The 9,585-nt window shown below is 44.9% G+C and overlaps 1 long non-coding RNA gene across 1 annotated transcript; it reads left to right on the top strand.

The window, feature by feature from the left end:
* The first annotated feature begins 3,016 nt into the window (after positions 1 to 3,016).
* LOC139059189 (uncharacterized) lies at positions 3,017 to 7,029 on the top strand. Its single transcript, XR_011513983.1, has 3 exons — positions 3,017 to 3,382; positions 4,152 to 4,236; positions 6,864 to 7,029. It is a non-coding gene; the product is annotated as an uncharacterized lncRNA (long non-coding RNA).
* The last annotated feature ends 2,556 nt before the right edge of the window (positions 7,030 to 9,585 follow it).

Genomic DNA, 9,585 nt, shown 5'->3' with positions numbered 1-9,585 from the left:
GGTGTTCATAACAGCAGCCTCATTGAAGTTTAGTCGTTTTACCTGAAATCTACTTTTCTCTGTTTTAATCATTGGAACTACATTCAAAACAGTGATCTGGGCATTGGGTCATGCCTGGGCCCAATCCTAAGTGAGATCTACCTTGCTCATCATGGCCGGTTGCTAATGAGCACGTTAGATAAACGAAGCGTTGTCAAAGTATGCTGATTTATAGATAATTTTTTGGTCCTTGTAGGTTGCAGCAACGCCGCTCTCCAACGCACATCGGCCGCCCTTATGAAAATGAACCATGAGTTTCTGTGGAGGACGTGATGTGTTCCTAAGGTGACATCAGACATTCATAAGGAATGCATCGTCTAATGTTTTTTGGCATCACAAGTACATCAGAGACTCAAATGACAATGCACCTTAGGATTTCTGATGAGAGGAGTGTACAGCTTTTTTGTGTTATTGCTAATGTCAAAGTACATCATATATGAATGTGTACGATGCCAAGTCGCGAAAAATTCTTTGTAATGCGATAGCATTAAATGGCTCATGAGCCGCAAAATCCGGCATTGTCGGCGTGAGCACTCGATGTACAAAGAGGTTACAAACTCTCAACCTTTCATGGGAGTCGAACTAACCTACCTTTGGCGGCAATTAAGGCTACGAACCCACGACCTTTGGTGTTGATTAAGGCACCGTTAATTAAGAATGTTATTGAAGATATGGTTAATTAATGCACTCGAACGCACGTACGACTCTTAGTGGAAGTCGAAGCCTGTTAATTAATATGTTAATTAAGGCGCAGATGATTATTATGTTGTTAATTAAGACACTCGCATCCGCGACCCTTGGTGCTTATGAAGGCGCTGTTAATTAACGCGTAGTTAAGATGCAGTTATTTGAGGCACTCGAAACCACGACCTTTGTTAATGATGACGATGCTAACTAAGGTACGGTTAATTACGATGTAGGAATTAAGTCACTCGAACACATTACCTTGTGTGGGAATCGCACCCACGACCATTGTTGTTAATGAAGGCGATATTAATTGAGGTAACGTTAATTAAGATATAGGCAATTAACACCCTCGAGCCCACGATCTTATGTGTTAATGAAGGTGGTGTTAATTAAGGCGCAGTTATGATACAGTTATTTGAGGCACTCGCACCCACGGCCTTTGTTAATGAAGATGGTGCTAATTAAGGCACATGTAATTAAGGTCTAGCAATTAAGTCACTCGCACCCAGTACCTTGGGTGCGAATCCAACCCACGACCTTTGTTGTTAATGAAGGCGATGTTAATTAAGGTAGTGTTAATTAATATAGTCAGTTAAGGCACTGGATCACAGGGCTTTTGTTGTTAAAGGTTATGTTAATTAGGCATATTAAATTAATATATAGCTACTGAAAGCACTCGAACCCATGACCTTGTGTAGGAGTTGTGCCCACGAATTTTGTCGTTAATGAAGGCGATGCTAATTAATGTACAGTTAATTAAGATATAGTTGATGAAAGCACTCGGACACTGGACTATTGGTGGAAGTCCAACCCGTGACCATTGGTGTTAATGATGACGATGTTAAGTAAGGAACCGTTAATTAGGATACAGTTAATTAAGTCACTCGAACCCTTGGCCTTTGGTGGATGTGGTTCCGATTCATCGTTAGGGACAGTCTGAGAGACAAAAATCATGAAAACGATATAACACAGCATGAGCGCCGAGTGCTCAGGAAACGCTTCCGATATATCAGGGCTAGGCACAAAACAACGACGTCATTTTCTTTCCTTTTTAAAGAGCACTGTAAGATGGTGTTACCCCGTTATCACATTTGGTAAACAGTGCAATCCTATAGCGTATGCCTTGTTCTGAGCAGTTTGGTTTCTCGGATGTGTTACTAGTCTTTAAGTGGCAAACCGACAATTGTGCAGATTGACATGATCATGACATGGAAAACTGCGCGTAAAAAATTATGGGGTTTTACGTGCGAAAACCACTTTCTGATTATGAGGCACGCCGTAGTGGAGGACTCTGGAAATTTCGACCACCTGGGGTTCTTTAACGTGCACCTAAATCTAAGTACACGGGTGTTTCCGCATGTTGCCCCCATTGAAATGCGGCCGCCGAGGCCGGGATTCGATGCCGCGACCTCGTGCTCAGCAGCGAAACACCATAGCCACTGACCAACCACGACGGGTAAAAAGAAAAAAAAAAGAAAAAAAAAACTGCACGTAAGCGTCAGCGTCTACTTGCTGGAACGCACTGTAGTACTTGGTTGAAAGCACATCGTACGCCAGCGCACATTTCTGGCATATACCACATAAGACAAATGCACGCTACCGAGACATGTGGGTTTTTCGAGGAATCTTCGTGGATAGCACGATCAACACAGAAGGCACGAGCGACAGTAGTGCAACCCGCGCAGATTAAACGCACTAACACGAAAGCAAGATACGGACGACAGGGGCGTAAGCTGCGCCACACGAGCAGATTTGACGCTTTCCGACTGACACTGTTGCAACTGGCACTAAAACATCGCACACTGCAAACATGTGTCCCTCGGAGATCACGTCAACGATGTCTGAGGCCATATAGTTGATGTTAACGACAGCAGGAAGTTATTTAAATTGAAGTGACGGCGCAGGTAGCACGGGGAGCAGCGAAATGCATAATTCACGGGTTTTATGAGAGGTAACCGAAGCGAAAATCGTTCGAATAACGTCACCGCAACGGCTTTCTATAGGGTTAACATTTTCAGATCTCGAAGGCCATGCTTTTGCTGTCTGCAGATAGCAGAAACGATTTAAATTGAAAATGCGTTATAGAATTTCTTTCTATGCCAAACTATGGCTTACAATATAGACTTATCTGCGGTTCTGCTTGTCTTGCAACAGCTATGCGCAATTAGGCAGCCGCACAAATCCTCAGATGACGCTAGCCGAGGCACTGGCCGGCCCCAGCCGACCTGTTGGTGGCGCCACCCACCATCCCGTTTCCTATCCAATCCAATCCAATAAGCCTGTCGCTCTGTTTACGAGTCGGTCGGGCGTGCGAGCTGCAACGATGTGCTTGTTTGATCGTGTGTTTTTGTGTTTGCTGTAACTAAATATGACTTAGTTCGCGTGCGCATAAGTGCCACAGACAGCTTGTGTCTCGCTGCAAACTCGCCGTGTGCGTGGCGCGCCAGCCAAATGTGGACCAACGATGTTCATGCCGTGGAGTGCGTTCCCTTTGTCTCTGGTGGTCGTGGAAAGTTGGGTGGACGTCGCGAAGAAATAATGCGTATTGTTAGCGTGCCACTGCTCCTCCACTATGCACGGGTATGTCTGCTGGGAGTAACATCGAAGCATCGGCAACTTGGAGGGCGCTTTTCGACCGCGTCGTGCCATTCAAAAGGTGAGTAACCGTGCTTGCTGACTACACACGTGTTGTGCGTGCTTCTCGGTGTGGGCATAGGTTGCCTTGCGAACGTAGGAAAGAGAACTCCCACGACAACAGTGAAACCTATGCCGATGCTTGCTGGGTGTCAGAGTTTAGTTGCACGAATTTATTGCCATAATGCGGAATTGAAAATCTTGATAAGCGTTTCCTTCTGATGAGAAAGATTAAGTTCGGAAATAATCGTGTTCATCATGCGCGCTTGTGCGTGAGCTCCCGCATTTCTGCTGATGTCGCATAATAACGACTCATCTACCTCTTGACCGATTCTCACTGCAATGACGTTTCCTCGCTTACAAATGATTCGACATTGTAGATAATCTCTGCTTACAAAGTTTTCGATTTAGGAGTAGTATTAGGAGAAAAGAAATGTAAGCAATCACAGCGTGCTACTGGTACAGGTTTGTTTTGAAGGGGTGTTGCCATAACTTTGACGTAACTAAACATCACAAGGGATAGTCACATAAAGTCATAAAAGAAACTCTAGAATCGTTATGTAAACAAACATTCATGTAATGCGCTGCTGCTGCGTGTAAAATTTTGCCTTGTTGAAGGGGTCCCCGTTATCGTGACATTCATCAGTGACTTCGACTTTGTGCTCTGTTGCCACCCTGCACCAGTGCAGGCATTGTTTTCGTGACTGTTTTTACATGCTCCTTCGATGTGTTCACGATGTGATGGTCTTATTCCGCCACAGCTATAAGTTAACACAGAATTCTCTTTGTAGTGGTGAAGCCGTAACCTACAAGTGTCCACATAACCCGTGGCCATCGCTGCAGCAGCACGGCATGTAATCTGGATGGACATATCAGGTATGCTTTAAGTGTACGTGTTCACAAAAGTGAGCTTCGGTATCATTAGTGGATAAGTGTATCGACATATTACTTAATGAATCTTGCTAAATAGGCTAAATATTTATGCAACTTTATTCCACTTGCTGCTTATTTGTGTTTGTAGACATTATGCACACGTAATCTTGTTCTGTTAAAACTACACCTCGCATGTCCTGACGTTTAGTATTTTTCTCGCATCAATTGCTTGGCTGCAAGTCCGTTTTATTTTTGCCTATTACGCAGTATGTTTCATTTTTATTTTGGTTTTATTCGTTTGGAACTGTTTCTTATGCTGTAGCATATATTTCCCTGTTTTCCTTTCTGCTTATGATACACACATGTGCTGTTTTTGTCCATGTAAGAATTCGAAGTGTAGTGTGCCATATATGTCACAGGTCTAAGCACGCAGTGTGCATACCATTGTTTAACATTGATCTTTACAATTATGTCTGTTTTGTTCTCAGAATAACTGTCACTGGCAAATACACATTTGGTGAACTCGAATTTCTTGAAATGAAATAGGAAGGCCAGTATTCATTGTGCTGCAGTTACTTAAGTAGTGAAGTCTTTTCTGGTAAGCTTTCTATTTTTTCTCTCACTTTCTTCGTATTCTTTTCTTTGCAAGCTGCCCCTATTTATGCTGGTAGGCATTGTAGCAGTTGTGAGTGTGTCTAGTGCAGCAATGTCACAGCTAGGTTGCACACACTACAGGATACCAACAGATACCCATCACTGTTTTTGTGCATTTCTGAGAACCAGCTGTGTCCACTCGGCAAAACTTGTAGTGTCTATTTGAATTTGCCAATCAGTTCATGTAACTTTTCAGGACAACATTTACGCAGCGAGGGAAGGGAGACCACGCAACATGACCTTGGCTAACAACTGTTTAAGTTGTTGGAAGGACTAACAAAAATAGCACTCGTTGTGCACCAGTTAATTTGTGGGATGGCAGAAGTTGTAATACAAAGGCATAAAATCATGATAAATGGTGTTTGCATAAAAAGAAGTAAGTGAATCGGCACACACTAATTTCTATCCCTTGTAATCTACAAAGGATGCCTTTCTTCATGCATTGATAATGGGGGCTGCCTGACACTTATTGTTATTTATGTGGGGTGCCTGACTGATTTCTCTTGCCAATTTTCATCCATGGGTGAAAACAGATAAACAATCCTAATCCGGCCTGAAGCCCCATTGCGGATATGTGCGGCCAAGTCGGACGAGCATACTGGTCTTTTGAGTGAAATATGGTGATCTCATAGGTACATATTTAGGCACCAGCCAGTCTGCACTATGTACATTTGACCACATGTGAAAGGAATACAGTACAGTGCCTCTGACACGTACTGGACGAATTTGGTGCCACTTTTAACCAAGCAACCCTCGCTTGCCTCCTTGCCTTTCTCGATTCAATTTTCAATTCAATCAGTTCATGTAACTTTTCAGGACAAAATTTGCGCAGCGAGGGATGGGAGACCACACAACATGACTGTTGTGCATATGCTGCCTAATTTATTTTTGCTGGAAATATATGTGCATTGCAATCCACAAGTGAATTGACAAAGGCACCCAGGCATTGGAGGCTTGCTTAGTTAAAGATACCCAAAATTTGTTTTGTATCTCTGAGGGGCAATGTAGGCCATTCTTTTGATCACGTGCATATTTGGTCCAATTTACTAGCCGGTGCCTCAGCATGCGCCTAGGAGAGCACCATAATTCACTCAAAGGACCAGTGTGCTCGTCCCATTTGACCATGCATTGACACGACAAGCTGTGCACTAGATTTAGATTGTTTATCTGTTTCGTTCGCCTATGGCAACCGATTGATACAACAAAATCAGTGAGGAATACCACATCCAAAAATGGGACATGTGTCAGTCAACGCTCATTATGATTGCATGACAAAGAGGAATACTCAATAATGACGTGGGATAGCAACCACCATGCTTATTTATTAAATTATTTTTATGCAAGCTTGTTCATCATGCTTCTACGCATTTGCTTTTCAACTTGTGCCCTCCCTCTCAAAGCAGCGCTCGGGTTTAAATGACAAAAACACCAGACATGGTGGGGTGTATTTCTTGAATTGGATGTATGCCGTCATTCAGGAGGCCAACACATGCATGACATAGTAGGCTTGGAATGTATGAGAACTGTGCCCATAGCTGATGCAAATATTCTGTAACGACTGGCACTTGGATGTCTCTGGGATGCATTGGGTTGCCCGTGCACAAACACTCCTACGCTCATTTCCAAGCCACGTAATTAGTGAGATTTTCTCATTCACGCTAGCAATCCACAGACACTGCTGTCCTTTGTCAAGTGGAAACCGATATAGCTGAAGTAGTTCACGAAATGTACACACGCCACACCTGATCCACGTTGCACGTTTTTACAGCCAAGAGCAATTTCTGCTTACTGTAGTTACTGCTCCACCCAAAGGCCACACAGTGGTTCCTCAACAACTTTGTGTGAACCGACCCCACATAAATTTTTCGCAGAACTATCTATAACATCTCCAGATCGTTCTGCAGCAAGTGATACAGCGTGTATTTCTGTGGTTGATTGCCAAGTTTTGTTAATTTTCTGTGCTTTCTACCATGCAGGGTACACGTGCACTTACTTCAAGATGACGACACTCCACCTCAAGAACAGCCTCTCCTCAGTGATAAGTAGCGAGATTAAATGAAAGGAAAATATCACATCCGTAACCAGACTGATACTGTGTTTTCTTTCCATTTAACCTCCTTCTGCATTTAAGGAAGCATTGATATGCCCAATAAATGTTTTTGTTAAATATCTTTCTTTGAGTAATGTCTAACATGCAGCATATGTAGGGCCCATGTAATAGTTGACAGAAGTGCTGCATCTTCGCTGGACATACATACATGCATACAGGCTGCATATATCAAGCACCAAAGACAGTCACGCACAGGTAACATATTTAAATAAGGTCTGACTGCCATTGGGACACATGAGGAAATGTTACCACACGTGGTGGCCAATTTTGTTATAGGAGTAATATGAGCACCAGCAGTCTAATGTATAAGCTGATTAGAGATTCATTAGGAAGACGTGAGAAAGTCACAAGAAAACTGCTTTGGAGCGCACATTAGGAACACATTTCATGCTCACGAGAAAAACACTCGTCAAGAATTCTACAGAAAGACGGTGGCCAATATGTTATAGAATGACATTAGGAATACGTCTGAAAATTCCAAAGAAACTCATCAGAAAGTCTAATGGCTTTGATGTCAAAACTCGTCAGACTTTCTTGTGAAACTCATCTCATATTTTCATAAGGGCGAAACCGTGAAAACCTTTAAAGATTCCATTCATACGCTTGTGGTAAATCATGACATGCTGACTGACAACAGCTTGCGATTTTTAGACCTCCATTTCCTTCTCGTCGAGTATCTTGCGGCCCGTCGGGGTGCCGGATAGCCTGAGCAGCTGTGAGTGCTCTTGTGCCTCGATAATCTCTCAATCCTGTCGACCAGTGCCCTGACGCCATGCGGATTCCCAGCGACATCAGGTCTCAACTGCACATCGCGCCCCTGCCTCGCAATATGCACCCCGCAAACAACGTCGGCAGACGTCGGGCCAGGGGTAGAGCTCTACTCGAGCATGTCCGCAATAACCACATTGAGGCAAGCTTCGTGGATGCCGCGGCATATGTCCAACAAGAGGCATTCGCCGTCTCCATCGTAGACTCCAATTCAAGGCTCACTTGCTGCGCTACGGTACGCACTTCAAGGCCCGTGGTAGCCGAACAGGTTGCAATCGCGCTGGCTGTGCTCGATGGTCGCAGAGAGGCAATATATAGTGATTCCAAGGCAGCCATTAAGGCCTACGAAACCGGTATGGTCTCCCCCCAGGCCCTCCGCATTCTCCAAAGCGCCAAAAGTATCTCTCCGCATTCTCTATTTTGGTTTCCCGCTCACTTGGGGTTGATTGAGGGTTCTCCCTCTAACCCTAACGAGGGCGCACACGAGGCCGCGCGAGGACTCACTGACCGCGCCGCCTCAGCAGTCCCTCAGCCCCGCGGTGAACCCTTGCTTACGTTTAACGAGATCACCACGCACTACTATCTGTCAAGACGGGTCTTCCCCCTCCCGCACCCCGCGTTATGTAGGGCGCGGGCGGTTACCCTTCGACTTTTACAAGCCCGTGCGTACCCTAACCTCGCGGTTTTTCATGCCATATACCCCGAAAGATACCCCAGTGCGGACTGCCCTGCCTGTGGACTAAGGGCAACATTGGACCATGTGTTGTGGGGGTGTGAAGCCATCGGCTCCTCCTTCAGCGAGGATAGGTGGGCTGCGCTCTTGGGCAGCCCCGAACTCAGCGACCAAACCCTGGCCGTCCAGAGTGCCCGCGACCGGGCCGCCAAGCTCGGCTTGGCGGTCCCTACGTGGGACTAGCCGGGTGGCGCGGAGTCTCCCCTGCGTCTTCTCTGGACCAAAATAAAGTTACTTCATTCATTCATTCCATTTGCTTCTTCCACCTGACCATGTTTGCTGGATGTAAGAAAAAAGAAGTGGGAAACCTTTTTTTTCTTTGACTCTGCCCATTCTAAGCTAGTTATGCGAAGCATTACTAATCTTTGTCGCATTCATGCCCTAAGAAAATTTTGTAATCATGCCATGCAGTGCAGTTTTGCAGCTCAAGTTGGTCGGCTTTTGTGCGCCGGGTACCCGACTACCCTATCGTCAGCTATAGTTTGTAACCTATCGAAGAACACAAAGAAGGACAGTAACTTAGATGCCCAGCAAAGAAATAATGAACGAAAGAGACCGGTAGTCATATCATAATTGCATGCCTTGTCCCGCAAGTTAAGAATGATTGGCCCAAAGGTTAGCCTGGAAGGAGTATTTTCCGCAGCAGATAAGCTCCGCAGGATCTGTCTGTACAGCGGTAAATCCGCTCCACTCCACGCGCCACAGTCTGTTCTACCATACACAAGTGGCATTTTGTGTCTTGCGTTGTTGGAGTTGTTTATTCAATTCCACTAACATGTGGGATGAGCTATGTAGGCCAAACTGGTATATAGCTGCCATAGTGAAATGCTAAAAGAGCATGATTACAATGTGCACCAGGCTATTCAGGGACATATAAGAATTCACTGTCGCGTTTGAGCGCGTAATCCGAATTTTTATCGCTGTGAAGAGCTGAGAAAGCACCGATCACAACATGCGCGGGAGGTTATTTAAGCCGATTCTATAGCAACGCCTTGCAGCACGCATGTCAGCACGTCATCTCTGTGCCGATCTTTACAAAACGTAAGATTTCTTGATTAGTTTAACCATGCATGACATAATTACGCGT

This window comes from Dermacentor albipictus, chromosome 1, assembly GCF_038994185.2.
Source record: "Dermacentor albipictus isolate Rhodes 1998 colony chromosome 1, USDA_Dalb.pri_finalv2, whole genome shotgun sequence".
Classification (NCBI taxonomy): domain Eukaryota; kingdom Metazoa; phylum Arthropoda; class Arachnida; order Ixodida; family Ixodidae; genus Dermacentor; species Dermacentor albipictus.
This window is presented reverse-complemented; position numbering and strand designations above follow the sequence as displayed.